We start from the raw sequence: 16265 nt of genomic DNA on the forward strand, positions 1-16265 counted from the left end.
TGCCCTTGGGGCCAATTTGCCACCAAGTGGTGTTGACAACAGACGCCTCCAAGCAAGGTTGGGGAGATGTCTGCAATGGACAGGGAGTCCGGGGCAGTTGGACGGCGCCCATCTGGGCCCTCCATATCAATGCCCTGGAATTACGAGCTGTGTTCCTCAATCTCCGTCACTTCATGCTGGCCCTGCGGGGCAGTCATGTTTTAGTGCGGACAGACAACACAGCGGTGGTTGCCTACATCAACAGGCAGGGAGGTCTCCGGTCGCACACACTATATCGGCTAGTGCATCATCTGCTTCTATGGACACAGCCTCAACTACGCTGTCCTGTTTGAGTGACGGGCACAAGGGCCAATGGCAGCTTTGATAGACAAAAGTCTTTGATGCGTTCCAGCGATGTGTGCTGAAAACCCCTCCCCCTTGGGCAGTGCTTCTTTTCTCAGATAACCGGGGTTGCATACGCAACCTATCATTTTACATGAAACCTTCCACAGTGTGAGTATTGTGTGACTGCACAAGAAGAGAGTGTTGGTACAGCTTGACAGAGCAAATGAGGCCAACTGTGACATCTCGAATCCTACAGATGCTTGGAAAAATCATACTCTCTGGTGTTAAAGGGCCTTATGTTAGCTGCCTTGTTGGCTGCGCAGAGGGGCCTACTTGCTGTAAACTACTTAGTATTTAGTGGGAAATCCTACTGCAAATGCAACCTGTCTTTCAGGGGGAGTTACAGGAATCTTATTTTCCTTACGGTTCATGCTGACTGTATATTAGGGATTGGCACACAGGACACAATGGGAAAACTGAGGAACTAGTGAACAGTTTTACAGTTAAACTGTAAAATAAGGCTTTAGTCACTCTCAGTCTGAGGACAGAGCATAGTATGTTTCTGAGGATGTAGGTGGCATACTAAAGAGACATAATTTAAGAACCTTTACAACAAAATAAATAAACAAACAAATACAACACATTTTTTCTTCGATAGTTATGTTTTCACTAAATACTATTCAGTGGACTTTCAAGGCCAGAAGATGGATTATTAATTCAGGTTGCCCTGTTCTGACAGAAATTTTTAAGGTGAAAAATCAACAAAGTAATATTCACAGTTAATTCACAGCAGTTATGAAACCCATCTCCTTGCAGATCTTTTCTCTGTATCATATACAGATTGTATGTAAGAATAAATGGTAACAATTTACAATAGGTCTCCCTAATTACAGTGTATTAACATAGCAGGTACTCAGTAACTACATCTTAGTTACTCATAAGAACAGTGTAATTATGTATTTGTAAACATTTGTTAACATAACACTTTATTTATAGAAAGTTGGCTATGCCCGGCAGGGGGGGACACTGTCAATATTGTAGAGGATTTGTTCCCTATGCCTATGGAGCTGGGCATACAACAGTGGGGTTGCATTATGTACTATACATTTCATGGATACAAAAGTTTAACAGAACTAATTTAATTTGTTAATGAGACATAGATATTGTTTCATTTTGACTATTTTGCACTTTGCAAATTATACAAATGTTAATCACCAACTGCCCCGGACTCCCTGTCCATTGCACACAAAATCCATTCTGCACTCTTTCTTCACAAAGCGATGGCTACCTGTAAGCCATGGATGGCTTTCATTATTTTATTATTATTATTATTATTATTATTATTATTATTATTATTATTATTATTTAGTATTTCTTGGCAGACGCCCTTATCTGCCCTATCACTCTGAAAGTGCCGAGTTTATCCTTTCCCTTCCTGTGTCAGCTCGGAGATCTGCGGTGTATGTCTTCCATTTTTAACATGGTCACATTTTTCAGAGAAAGTTCTACATTTGTCAAATGACATTTTTTAATTTTATATGTAAAATAAAATTAAAAATAGTGAATTGTGAAGGTCTTTGTATTTTCAATATCAAGCAAAATGGTTGACATTTAGCAAAGAACATTAATGTTGGTGGTTCCTCAGTTGCTCACTAATGATTGGACAGCAGTCAGAGCTTTGACTTCCCTTTGGTCACTAATATGGCCCGCCTCTTCTCACTTCTGATTGTTCATCTGTCAAAAAAAAAGGACATTCTTAGACTTGCCTATTGGTTAAACTTGCTCAAGTCCTTCAACTGAAACGGAGAATACCCTGGCAGACATAAACAAACTACAAAGTCTCGTGAGCCACTGTGACCCACCTCTGCTTGGAAGCACACTATATGCAAGTGAGGGAAGCAATGAAAAGTCATGTTTAGACTAAGGCATCCTTCCTGGATTGGTTACAGCAGTGAACCAAGTTTAACGGGGTATAATTGGTGAGAAAATGAGAAAATTGTGTAAATTGTGTAATTTATAAATTACTAAATAGATGATTTGACTGATGGTGTATTTGGCTGTGAATGGTCAGCAGAGAATACCCTGAAGGTCCGGATGGCCCGCCAATGTCATACAATGTTGGGGGTTAAAGTTCTCTCAACATTTGGGAGGACATGTTCCCCCCAACCCCCCCTAAACCTATGCCTTCTGCTGGTATAGCTCCAAAGGAATCCTTACCAGACAAATGTGTATTTACATATACTGTTAATCATTTTTACACATTAAGTACATGTTAACAAATGCATAATTACACTTTTTTTTATTAGTAACTAAGATTTAGTTAATGAGTACCAACTATGTTAATACACTGTAACTAGGGAGATCTATTGTAAAGTGTTACCGAATAAACAAACATACAAGTAAATAAATAGTGTGTTTAAGTGCGTTTTTTTTTTCTCTGAATGTTTCTTTATTGATAATTATGTTGGATTATTATTTTGATAATTAAGAATGTTCAGTTAAGAAAGAATAATAATAGCAAAATAAAATCAAAAATAACAATAATAATCATCCTTTACATGTTTAGTGTTTAAATTAAGTTCTTAATTACAATTATTCATATTCCAAATGAGGTAAAGCTATCCGAATAATGACAACTTTGGGTGGTGTAATTTATTGCATATGACAAAACCTTATTATTGATCATATACAACATACAGTTTGTGAGTCCCCCACTGTCCTTCGTGGTTTTCAGTAATTTGTGATGAATTATATTTGAAAAGCAATGTACATTTGAGTGCTTAGTTTGGTAATATTTCAACTGCCAAGGGGGAGATAGTCAGTACTAAGATACACACAAGAGATGAGGCATTGAATTAGACAGTGGGTGTACCCCAGACCATGGGTGTAATGTGGCATTTCCTCCATGATTAAAAAGTAAAATAAGATTACCTTCTTTTATGTTTTAGTCTGGTAAAGAGATACATTATTTCTAACTCATACCCAATTGAACTAAATTGTGTTGTTGCTACCTGTTTTTGATTTAGTTTTAGTCTTAGTCTTTAGACTAAAATACATATAAGATTTAGTCACATTTTAGTCATGCTGTCCGCAAAAGAAAAATGACTAAATTAATAAAAAAAATAAAAAAAATAACATTTCTAGTCGTAACTGTACTTATTTTATTTTACGTTTTAAATGTGCTTGGTCAATTGGAGATCAAAATAGTACATTTTGTGGCAGTAGTGTATTGTTTCTGCATCAAAGTAATAACACGAATATTTCCCAGGTGGGAGGACTGGTATTGTGCTCTTGAGCAAGGAAACTTAAAGCATAATTGTATGTGCAAAAGTCTAACACTTATTTCTTGCATTGTTTCATATAGCCCGAGTTCAAAATACATTGCCCTCAATGTCATCACCTAAAGTTCATTTTTACAAATTTAATTAAATTGATTCAAGAAGTAGAATATCATAAAGATACATTTATTTGTTTGAGGGCAAAGCTACATTAACATTTATGTAAGGCTCAGAAAGTAAAAGCCTAAATATGGATGGCAGAAAGCTTTAGAAATGAAGTCTCAAAACACCATTGATGGATTCTATTAACATTTGCTATTTCAAACCTTTTAATAAGAGAAATTGCTTGCAAGGTAACTTGAAACATGCTCTGCTTGTTAACAGCTGACTAGTTAACAACGTGAACTATCATTAATATATATATATATATATACATACATACAGGGGCATCGCAAGGGGGTAGGCATCAAATGGGAAACCCCCCCCCCCCCCCACTCCCGGCATCACCGTAAGGAATTATTTTGCCTGGGGCCCCCACATACCCTAGAATCGCCTCTGTATATATATATATATATATATATTCACCGATCAGCCATAACATTATGACCACCTGCTTAATATTGTATAGGTCCCCCTTTTGCCGCCAAAACAGCCCTGACCCGTCGAGGCATGGACTCCACTAGACCTCTGAAGGTGTGCTGTGGTATCTGGCACCAAGACGTTAGCAGCAGATCCTTTAAGTCCTGTAAGATGCGAGGTGGGGTCTCCATGGATCGGACTTGTTTGGCCAGCACATCCCACAGATGCTCGATTGGATTGAGATCTGGTGAATTTGGAGGCCAAGTCAACACCTTGAACTCGTGATTCATCAGACCAGGCCACCTTCTTCCATTGCTCTGTGATCCAGTTCTGCTCATGTGCCCATTGTAGGCGCTTTCGGCAGTGGACAGGGGTCAGCGTGGGCACCCTGACTGGTCTGTGGCTACGCAGCCCCATACGCAACAAACTGCGATGCACTGTGTGTTCTTTTTCAGCAATTTGAGCTACAGTAGCTCGTGTGTTGGATCGGACCTCATGGGCCAGCCTTCACTCCCCACGTGCATCAATGAGCCTTGGCTGCCCATGACCCTGTCACCGCTTTTCCTTCCTTGGACCACTTTTGATAGGTACTGACCACTGCAGAACGGGAACACCCCACAAGAGCTGCAGTTTTGGAGATGCTGTGACCCAGTCGTCTAGCCATCACAATTTGGCCCTTGTCAAAGTCGCTCAGATCCTTACGCTTGCCCATTTTTCCTGCTTCTAACACATCAACTTTGAGGACAAAATGTTCACTTGCTGCCTATATATATCCCACCTACTGACAGGTGCCATGATAACAAGATTATCAGTGTTATTCTCTTCACCTGTCAGTGGTCATAATGTTATGGCTGATTGGTGTATTTTACAAAACAAATATGGTAAAACAAAAGCAGCTACTGATCGTTAGCCTATACACACAGCTTAATTACTGGCTGTGTTGCATTTGAGTAAATGTCTGGGTGATGATTCCTCATGTGCCTCTTCAGAGTTGTTTTTCTCACACTGTGTAGGTGTAGCACTCATCTCCCGAAATGGGGGCTTTGCAGGCTGTTCATATTAGATTCGTCATACTTTAAAACTGCTGCTCTTCATTTTTATTTCAAACTGCACAGGATAACATATTTAGTACTGCATTCAATTAAATGTTTACTGCAAATATGGACCCTTTTGTCAAGAATTGGGGTGAGATGCAGTGGGAAGGCATACAAAATATATCAGATTGTAGATTACAAGACTCACTCATTACAGTATATGTTCCTAGGGGACGCATCAAGTGTAGCAGTTTTGTTTTAATATGATTCATGTAGGGGGCAGTCTGATAGTAAAGGATACATCCACTGATGGCTTCAGAGTTTAATGTCCAAAAAGACTACAATTATGGTTCCTGTCAAGCAGTCCATACAAAACACGCACCAACCAGAGCATCCCAATGATGCAATCAAAATAAACTTGTTTTGATTTATTTTAGTCTCGTCTTATTTTAGCCAGACTAAAATGAATTCATAAGTCATTGTTATTGTCTCTATACTGCAATTTTGTCACGTTATCGTCTACGTCATCGTTGTCAAAAAACAAATCGACAATGGATATTTTCATCATAAATTCAGTCGATGAAAACAACACTGTGACCGAAGTACATAAATTACAACAAATACTGGCAAATAACAGACTAAATTGTCCAGAGCATAGTAACTCTTAGCCACTTGAAGCATTTGGGAGAGATATGAGTATGTGTGATGGAGTCACCAGGATGGGGCAGAGCACAAACATTAACCAAAACACAAGCCCTTCTGCATTGAGTTCATATCACCCATTTACAGACAGCTCATGTCCATCAGATTTTATTTATAGGGAGGTTGTTGGTGCACACAGAATGAGGGCAGAGGGCAAGCGATAGAGCATGATAGCTTTACAGATGGTATTTAAATGTGATTGAAGATCTTGAATAGATTGAAAACGTTGATTTAATTAAAACATTTTTTGGAGCATATACATAAGTGTACAGGTACTAATTAATATCTGTTAGGTTTACAGACAAACAGAAGGTGAGAGTGAGGGTATTATGTCATCCAGGAATCTGCTTTTGCCATTTATCATTGGTAGCTTATAGAGTGGAAGGGGTTAAACCTGTGCCTTCCAGAGATTAGATGTTTTTCATATCTAGTCTGTATTTTATGGATAATACTCTTAAGCCATCTGAACAGGTTATCTTTTTTTCCAAGAAGATTCCGAAGAAAGAGAGCACAAGAGCTGGAACAATATGGCAGTATTATCGCTGCACACGCACACCCACACACGCACTCAAGAAACACAAGCCAAAACACAGATGCTATTTAGTTTTCAATTTGATCTGCAATAATAATGGCATGGAAAATGCTGTTTCATAGTGTTGTGGTGTATCGCTTACAGCAAAAGCATATCTCCATGGCAAAAGCCTCTCTCTTGGGATTTGAAATAGAAAGTAGTGGTTCATTAGCAGAACTATGATCATAAACATTATTTCATTCATTCATTAGAACGATTGCACAGTGACACCTTTAAACTAGTTACAGAGTTGCCAAGTCAACCGAAACAAATGTACAGAAAGGAAAAGGAAGGAAAGAAAATGCAGCGGAGGCATCCATGGGGATATTTCAAACAAGTGTTGATGAACTGGCAATAGCAGAGGACTGCCTGAGGGCACATGTTGCAAGGCCATAAAGATGTGTTGTCATACAGTGAAAGCAAGCCTCCCAAGCTCTTTTGATTCCAAACATGAACCCAAGGCGTCTTGTGCAAAGAGACTTTAAAGCAGCTTGTACATCAAATACTAAAATGTAAAGTTTATCTGTATTCATTTTGATTTATTTTTGGACTGTGTCAGGCTATTTGCTCACTAGCCTGTATTCATTTGGTTAATATTTCTTAGGGGGAAGAATCTAATCTCCACTGACACAGCAGCACTATTGTAATACCGATCCGTTGTAGGTTATCACTTAAAATCTTTCTTGTGGACATCCCCAAGTCACAATTTCAGCACTTTTTGTCTATCAGTAAAGCAAGGGCCACTATTAACTCCATAAAGCTTTCTTGAAATCAGCCGTTGCTTGGAAACACAAATGGAAGGCTCAGACACGATGTTCCTGTCATGAGGCAGTATTTCCTGTCAAAGCCAGCCAGGCATTTCAAAAGTGGCTAATAAGTCTCTTGTCTTTTTAAGATAATAAACCATCTGGCTTTGCCATCTCCCTAGACTTAATGAAAATGCCTGATGCCTTAAACACAGCCTATGGGGCATTACCTTTTTCCAGTAGAATTTGCTCTTCTGAGCGGTATTTAATTACATACTTCAGTACAATAAAGCATTAGTGCTCGCGGGCAAAGAAAGAGACCCATTTAATAATAAGCTGCACATGTGTATGTTTTTCTAGCACCTAAAATCTCAGTAAACACACTTTTTTAAATTGAAGCGAGGCTGCTGAATTATCTAAACAGCTTTTGGTATACACTGGGTGCTATGTCACAGAGGGAATATAAAGGAGACTTGACTTTGCCAACTGTAGGAAAAGCGCAGGACATTTCTTCCCAGGCAGTCACACGAGTCCCTGCATGAAACTCTCAGGCTTATGAGTTTTTTGTTTGTTTTGTATGCTTAATTCAGCTCTTCTCTCATGTGCAAGGAACCTGGTATTTTACCATCGGATCCCATTACCATCAAAAAGTTTGCATTGTGGATAGAACTATGTGCCTTATAAGATGTGCCCCAAGTTGAGAGGCACTACCATGAGATCACACTTAGATTTACAGAGCTGGTGTTGTGGCATTTTTCACTTCGCTGGGCAGACCAAGGTGACGAGGCATGTCATGTGATATCTGGAGGAAGAATGTGCACGTGGGGAGAAGTGCTTGTGATTCCCTTTCAAGTGTAAGACCAGATCCTCTCCTAGTAAGAGTGCAATGTATGTATACTTTGTCATTCCTGGTGTCTGAGACTTTGCTACCAATGTTACACTATTCTGCACTGTTTCAGTAATCCAGGACTGAATGTACGCAAAGCACCCTAGAAAGCGACCTTGTGACCTCTAGCAGAGACACAATCATTCAGCCTTTTAAGAAAATACACATTCTCCATGATGATGGTAGTTTTGAATGTATTATTATTATTATTATTATTATTATTATTATTATTATTATTATTATTATTATTATTATTATTATTAGTATTATATTTAAGGGGTTATTATAAAACCATGCTAGAGATCACGAGGTCACTTCCTTGTGACATTTTTATTACTTTCAGGAAGGGCATGTTTTGATAGCTGACAGTATGTATACATTTGTAAACTGTTTAATAATGTCCTTCAGATGCAGTTGTTTTGGAACTCATTTAATTAATTTTCAATTATTTGTTGCATCTTTACAGACACTTATTAGTGCCACAGAGAAAAAAAATATGATTGGATTAATACGAGATAATATTGAGTTATTTCGCAATAATGATTGCATTAATATGAGATACATTTACATTAAGATTCAGATCATTCTATAGAGGATCAAGAATACATTACATTTATAATTTTTTAGTGGCAAGGAGTTATTCTCGGTGCAGTATGGAAATAAATACAATGAGAGAAAAAAATGCAATTTGTATTAAATGTTCTGAGATAAATGGTTAAATATGCTTCATACATAATTTGTATATTTATATTTTTAATCCTCGCCTACAATCTACTTACCACAAAAGCCACATACAAAATAAAACATTATCATCTCATATAAACCCAACGATTATTGTGAAATAACTCAATATTATCTCGTATTAATGCAATCATAATTTTTTTCTCTGTGGTGCTAATAAGCTTCTGTAGATCCTGACAAGTATGCAAGGGTATTTATATTAGACTGGTTGTTTATATATGAACCCATTAAATATCAGTTCTGCACTAACACTTATTCAAGGAATGCAGGCCAGAGTAGGAGTGTTGTTTCTAATGAGCCCTCCTGGACACTCTCAGGAGTGACACTGCTTAATATAAAGAGACAGATACATTAGTATGTTAATTACTCATTAAACATTTCATTCCAAAACCCAATTTTCCAGGAATGTAGATCTGAAGATAGATGTCTACATGATCATAAATTGTTCTAAACTGTTTAATAGGAGATATAATTTTGCTAAACACAACAGTACACACAAAAAAATGAGAAAACAGAAGATATATATTTTTTGTGCTATACAACGTAATATATACAATGTCTAAATTTCCTACACTGCAGTATCTCAGCTCTAAGTCTATGCTTTTCTTGGTTGTCTTATTACAGCTAGTTTAAAGTCCTGGAGTGTAACTTTGTTTATATCTCTCTGTTGCCTTTGTTCTTTTTTTGTATTTGTTGGCAAAGTTTAAGCCCTAATTTCAGCTCCAAATCTTTCTCCCGAGTGCACTCTTAGTGTAATAGAGGCACAAGTGCGAGCTCCATTATACCTTAAAAAAATCTCCACCAAGAGGCTTTGAAAAGCCCTGTGCATTTTATTTTTGACTTTTGAGATTTTCTTTAATTCTCTCTATTTTTTTTTTAACCACCCTGGACACAAGGAACCTTTAAATTATTTTGTTGAGAGTTTGATTAGTTCCAGGCTGGAGTCGGTGAAGAAGCTCTTTAAGTGGTAATTGGATGACAAGCAGAGGCTGAAGGAAAGGCTTTGCGAACTTGTCCAAGCTGCTGTGCTTGCCTGCTTCAACTCACGTTATTTCACTTTTGGAAATGTGTAATTATATTACTCCACCATCCGCCCCATCACCCCAAACTCAGATCTGTTAGAATCCCAGCCTTTGCTTACGGGAAGCTAACGCTCCCACCACATTAATGAGATATGTGACCTGTCCCCATTGTCATAAAGGGGGTGTGGGATCAGTTTTAATTGTCATCGTGAATTGGTAGTGACTTTTCATGTGGGTTTGTAGTGGATTAAAAATGCATGCAACACATTACAGCACAGCAACCCACGGTCCCCTGGCCATCTTTGTGCAGCATAAAAGCTGAAGCAATAAATGTGATTGTAGGGCGTGATAGGACCTCACTGGCTCAGGCGCTTTGAGATTTATAGTGCCCGATAGCGCAGGAGTAGTATGTGGTTAGTTTGACACAGGGGAACCATCATCTACAGCTTGCCAGGCTCCTAAATCGCTCTTCATTCAGCATCCTTGTATGGCATGTGGCATTGTCCTGTTATATTGATGCTATGAAATAGTTTTCTCTTATCTTATTAATGAAATGTCTCGGGCCTCATTCTTAGATGAGAGAGACAGTGCCCTCTACGGAATAGCTGTGATAAATTATTGGTTGTTCCTGGTATTGAAAGCCTGTTTTTTTTAATAACAGCATATAAACTGATAAAACTGTATGTCCCAAATATGTGCACCATCTATCTTCTGATCTTGCAGTAATTCATTCCATCTACCTGAGCTGATGCTGGGGCATCTTTTGACCTTTAACAGGAGATGAAGTTGGGAAAAAGAGAAGAAAATGTATAAGCAAGAGACGTAAACTCCATTCCCCGATATACACTGCATTTTCTTATGAACCTCAGGGATTTGCGCACAAAATAATAGCAAGAAGAAGTTTTGAATCCTCTGCTTTATCAATTTATGCAATTCATTGTATCTTCCAAAAGTTATTAAAGTCAAAACACATCCACATATAAAGGTGCTCTCCCAGTTCAAGGAACATTGTGCAAATACACTTTTGAAGAACACTGCACATTTGAGATATTGTACTTCTTGGGTTTCCAGAGCATGATCCTACAGAGGAGATAAGAATCTGTTCCGGAAAGGCAAGATGGAGTATGAAAAGGAAATGTGTTTAATTTCAGGTAAAAATGCAACATTTAAGTTGACACATGACATGCACTGACTTATCCCAATCGCTACTTCTCCCCAGCTGTAAGGCTTTCCTACAGAATAGGGGGCATCTTTTGGCTTACAGCGTCCTCTTGCTGATCTTTAGTACACGTCAATGTGTATAGGGGGCCCAAGTATAACATAAGCCAGGCATTTCCGCTTTGCACTTCATTTGTTTTGGAGGGTAATTTCAACAAGCTGGTTCATATTTCTTCTTTTCAAAGCCCTAATCCACACTGACAGGGGAACTACATAGTGAAAAGGGGCCAGATTTGTGGAGCTAAATATTTGTATTGTATCCTCCTGCCCCGATTTGTATACAAAATTCCGGTTGCATTCCAATTTTAAGTAAAACGTTCCAGGAAAGCTAGTTAGGAGAAAGGGAAAGTCTAATGCAGTGGTTACCAACGCCAGCCTTGCAGATCAGTGTCCTAAGATAATACAGACCATCCTGTCCCATTAGCTGGGATTTCTGGCACGGAGGATCCTGTGCATCTCTTGGCCCAACCAGGCTATGCAGAGAAACTTTGGGATGTTCTTAAACCAATGTGCTATGATGATCACAACCTGTACACGAGAGCATCACTGCACAGAACTTTACATAAGATAAACACACCTGCACCATTCTGTCCAGTGGGGTCGAACTCCCCTCTACTTATCCAGTGAAATCACTGTAAACAACTCTTTCTGGATGTTCCAGAGCCTGCAAGTTCAGGTTGTTAGCTGTTCCACTTGCACCCCACCCCACAAAACCTATGATACATGGTCTGCAGGCATTCTGGGTGAAAAACGGTGGACAGCTCTGACGTGTGCCTCTCATGCTCTCTGAAGCTCACATGGAAGTTTGTAGGAGTGAGCAGGGTTCGGCAACTGGCAATTCCAAAATTGTGTATGACAGGGAAGTGGAGGTTCTACATTTAGAAGAAGACGAAGGAATTATGGAGCCATGCCATTCCATTCCTTTCATGTTCATCTTGCAACAGTCTTGCAGATCCTTTGACTGTCGTCTTACATGTGGAAAATGCCCCGACACACATGCTGGTGCTGACGAGTGTGTCCGAAGGGCCGAGCAATAATTGAGTAGAACGTTCCATTTGCACATGCAGATGTCTACGCTCCCCGGCATGTCACATATTTGGAATACTCAAATACAGCTGTGAGGGAGCAAATATAACCTTGGACTAGTCCCAGCTATGATTCCAGGCAACATATAAATGGTGAAATCAATGATTACTAAATTAACCACCTAATTGAAGGGCCGGGTTCTTTTCAGCGTGCGCCCCTGACACCTTAACCAGGATTATGTGCATTAGAAAGTTGCTGACTCGCACAACATCACATAAATTCAGAAGTGGGAGATTAATTAATGTGAAATTTCCCCATGATAAGAGTCAGATTAGCTCTGCTGTTTGTATCTCGCTGTTGAAGTGTCTCGTGGCAAATGACTGTGCCTGCCACACTGCAGAAAATGAGGCGTGTTTGCACATATTAACCTTGCATGCTTCATCTTTCTAAATCTACTTCTGGCATGACTAGTTCTACATTCCCAGCCCTGTCAGTATGTTCAAATCAGCACCACGAGTTCAGAAGGATACAATATATAGCTGCCCACAATCTGGACTGAGTTCATTGTTTTTAAAGAAGAACTTCACTGTAAAGCACAAACCCTGTGAACAAACTATACTTTGTGATGCTGGGTTTGACCCGTATTCATTGGAAACAGTACGAGTGGCAGCTCCAGAAAGAATATAGCACTTCATGAGAACAGATATATTGGTGCAGTCTTTTTAATGACCTTTGCACCTTAGCTTTAGAAAGATGTATTTTTCATGCTGTACTCCGAGCAATAATAGACAATAGATTCATCTCAAAACTGCTTTTGACTCAGATAGGCTTGAGTTTATTTATTTAAACCATTTCCCCCCGAGTATCCTTTCATCCATCTGTTTTATTAAAATTTAATGACAAACAATGCCTTATTCTGTGCTCTGAATGGAGCAGAATAATAATGTAAAAGGGTCTGCATGATATTTTATTCCTGCCACATCAGAGGAAACACTCCCTTTTAAGTTGAGCAACGTGACATTTCTATGCAGGAGCCCCTGTTTTCTGAATTGATTAGTGCTTCATTCATTTGTCATTGTTTTGAACTGTGTAAACTGACTGAGCACTGTCTGTCATAATTTAAACCAATTTTATTTTAGTTTTTTAAGTGGTGATTTGGACAACTTTTTATCCCCCAAGCCAAACCATTTCCTGTATCAGATAGTTTGGCAGTGGAAAGTGTGCAGCTGAGAAAAAAAGAAACACAACCCCCACAAAGCTAAACAATCCTTGACATTTGAAATCAACAAGAAAGAGGTTGACAACAACAGTAATACATTATGCTGAAACAGTGTTGCAATCAGTCTGATTTTAGCTCTGTTAACTATGTGATCTCCTAGTTTGTTTCAGTGGTCATCAGCCCCATATCTGCTCAGCAATCGCAGAGGTGCATTGAGGGCTCTATAAGACATGTGTTCTGCACCAGCGCTGACTGTACTATACCCTAAAGACTCATTACTATCAATGCAACGCTGACACCAGTGTCTGTATCACGTGATAATGGGGGTCAGTTGCCCTTTAATTGTACTGAGGTTTAAGCCTGAAATCGAGTCTTAAAGAACACGGGTGTGTCAGCTTGAATCCACCATACCAATTGAGAACACAGAGTGTCGCAGGACCTTTCTATGCTCTTCAAACATACCAGAAAGTATTTCAGAGCTGTTTTATCATGGTTTCACATGCTTTGATCTGAAAGCAGAGGGATTCACCCCCCAGAGGGCTGAGGAAGCACCCTCCCTCCCCAAAGGGGTGACGAGGACCTTCTGACCTTCTTTGCTTGGATGGGAAGCATCCTTCGTGGACCCAGTCTCTCATTCTGTAGCGTTTTTTGTTTTTCTCTCCTCCATGCCTAATGGTGTACTTAATTTTTTGTATAAATAATACAAGCTTGTATTGAATTAATGTCTCAAGTACTCTGTGGCAACTCTGCGAAAGGTACGATATCAAATAAGGACTGATTGATCACACATACATATTAATTCACACATACAACAAATATAAAAATAAAGAAACAGGTTTGGGTAAAAGAAAATATAGCAAAAGTAACTAACAAATACAACTGCTTTCACAAGAATATACAGACGGGTGACAAATTAAAGGAAAACCTTGAATAAATGAGTGGAGGAACATAACAAATGCAGATGCCTCCAAACAGGTGTACTGCATGATACAATTAAGCAATTAATATCCTATCATGCTCTGTGGCATGTATAAAAATGCTGAGCAGGCCCAGTTGACCTCGATTTTGGATCAAGATGGCAAGAGGAAAGGATGTAAGTGACTTTGAAAGAGGGGTCATTATTGGGGCACGAATGGCAGGAGCTTCAGTCACAAAGATGCTCAACTGGCTAGTGTTCTGGACAAGTGGGCGAGGGCATGTATGGTGACACCAAGAGAACGGTATAGGCCTGACTGCTTGACCCCTACAGTGAGGGGGTCCAGAGGCTCTGTTATGCTGTGGGGGGCATTTTCCTGTCATGGTTGGGTCCACTTGTCCCCTTAGAGGGAAGGGTCACTGCAAATCATTACAGAGTTATTCTGAGTGATCACCTTTATCCTATGGTGACACATTTCTATCCTGATGGGAGTGGTCTCTTCCAGAATGACAATGCCCCCATCCACAGGGCATGAGGGCTCACTGAATGGTTTAATGAGTATGAAAATGATATGAATCATATGCTATGGCCTTCGCAGTCACCAGATCTCAACCCAATTGAACACCTATGGGAGATTTTGGACCGATGTGTTAGACAGCGCTCTCCACCACCATCATCAAAGGGAATATCTTTTGGAAGAATGGTGTTCATCCCTCCAGTAGAGTCCAGAGACTCGTAGAATCTGTGCCAAGAGCATTGAAGCTGTTCTGGTGGCTCGTGGTGCCCAACACCTTACTGAGACACTTTATGTTGGTTTTCCTTTAATTTGTCACCTGTCTGTATATCAGTTTGTACAACATCAGTTAACCAACCTGTGCAGTCTTTTTTATTGCTGTTTCTGTCCCATTGTTTTGTTTTGTTTTGATTCCCATTATATGATTTATCTATCATTTCATTGTGGAATTCTGTAAAGGAGGACAATGTAGATATACAATCTTGAATTTAATCCTTTTTTTTTTCGGGTGGGGGGGATGAATGTGAAGGTCATGAACCATAAGTACCCTTGAAGAGAAGCCTTTTCTCATTCCTTGTAATATTTTGCTCTCATATTCCTGTGCGTTTAATTCACATTAATTCTGTACAAGGTATGTGTGTTCTCTAATTGTGTCATCAGTTGTTCTGGTTGTGCTTAGCGGTATTTACAGGGGTTTGGGAATAAGCACAGCCTGCTAGAAACAGCTGGAGTATACCTCTACTGGGATAAGAGCTGCTGCTGAGTAAAGCCCACCAGACCCACCTGTTGACAGACAGGCAGCTGTTTCCTCTCTTGACTGATTTTCCATTGGGGGGGGTGAATGCTCGTATATATATATATATATATATATATATATATATATATATATATATATATATATATCAAGTTCTGATTGTCTCTTCCTTAGATATATTTCATTAAGACTGTCCATGCAATCCCTTAATATATCAATATCTATATCTATATACACCTAAACGTGTGTGTTGCTAAGGATCAGATGCCTCAGTGCATCCCCTCCACATGCCGATTCTAACTGCGACACACCAGCCCGGGGCTAATGGATGTTTTTGGAGAGGCGAGCTCTATTCAGGTTCCCTTTTGGGGATCTGCTTGTGTACAAGCCCACCATGATGCAGGAAATGCACTTAACCCTAAGTGTCTTCAGAAGCTCCTCAGAAAGAATTTGTTGTCTAGAGATTAAGCCATCACACTTTATCTGAAAGACTTTAGGATTAACTTCTACTTCAATTTCTCTTTTCTTTTACTATATACTTATGGTTTGTTTGTTGAATAGTTTCTAACTTTTCAGCTTCTCGTAGAGGAAGGTTTAACCCACAGACTGATATGCCAATCAAACAAGTGAATTATTTACACAGCTCAGGTTTTTATCACCTTGTGGCTGATTTACTGATAACAGATTGAGCTGAAGTTGAAATCCCCCCCTTCGGTTTACAGAACAGTGAAGGCC

Source organism: Amia ocellicauda, chromosome 2, assembly GCF_036373705.1.
Source record: "Amia ocellicauda isolate fAmiCal2 chromosome 2, fAmiCal2.hap1, whole genome shotgun sequence".
Taxonomy (NCBI): Eukaryota; Metazoa; Chordata; class Actinopteri; order Amiiformes; family Amiidae; genus Amia; species Amia ocellicauda.